The following is a 767-nucleotide window of genomic DNA, read 5'->3' on the forward strand; positions in this document are numbered from 1 at the left end:
TACGTATCCAATTTCTTATATTTCTTTATTTCTTGTATTTCTACTCTATTTATAATATTTGTGCAACAACAACACAGAGTTTCCCTTCGGGGATCAATAAAGTATTTCTGATTTCTGATTCTGATAATTCATATCAAAAACAGTTGGACTTCTGCAATTCAGAAAGGACAGATGAAAACCAAACTGATCTTACAAAAAGGAAGATTTAAGCCTTCTATGATGTCATGGATTGCTCTAAATTGACTTTTTTTATGAATACTGTATGAACATGATTCCACAGAGTGCTGATTTAAGAGAATCGTGAATGGTGGTGTGATGAAATGATACACCTACTGTGTTTGGGACCATGCTCATCAGAGTTCATTCAAACCAAACCAAACCTTTTTCACATGAGACTAGTATCACCTGGGGACGTCTGTGATCTTAAACCTGTGTGACTCTGCCATGTCTGTATTAATCCCACCGCAAATTACCTACCGTATTCTGCCAAACACCGAGGTTGTGGGCAGGGGTGATTCCAGGATTTTTTTAAGTGGGGTGGCACAGGGGGACCATCTTTGTTTTTGGCTACAATTCAGAGAAAAAACAGTTTTAAAGGGAATAACGGAAGAGTTACGTGTATCCTTGCTGTATTTTGAATTATGCCATGCTGTATTCAGTAATCAAAATACACCATAGAAATTCTGCTTAAAAATATGGATTGGATAGGATATGACGAACATGAATTGGTCATGTGACAAGGGCTGGGAAAATTGGTAGAACAGGCA

Source organism: Etheostoma spectabile, unplaced genomic scaffold (genome assembly GCF_008692095.1).
Source record: "Etheostoma spectabile isolate EspeVRDwgs_2016 unplaced genomic scaffold, UIUC_Espe_1.0 scaffold172, whole genome shotgun sequence".
Lineage (NCBI taxonomy): Eukaryota > Metazoa > Chordata > Actinopteri > Perciformes > Percidae > Etheostoma > Etheostoma spectabile.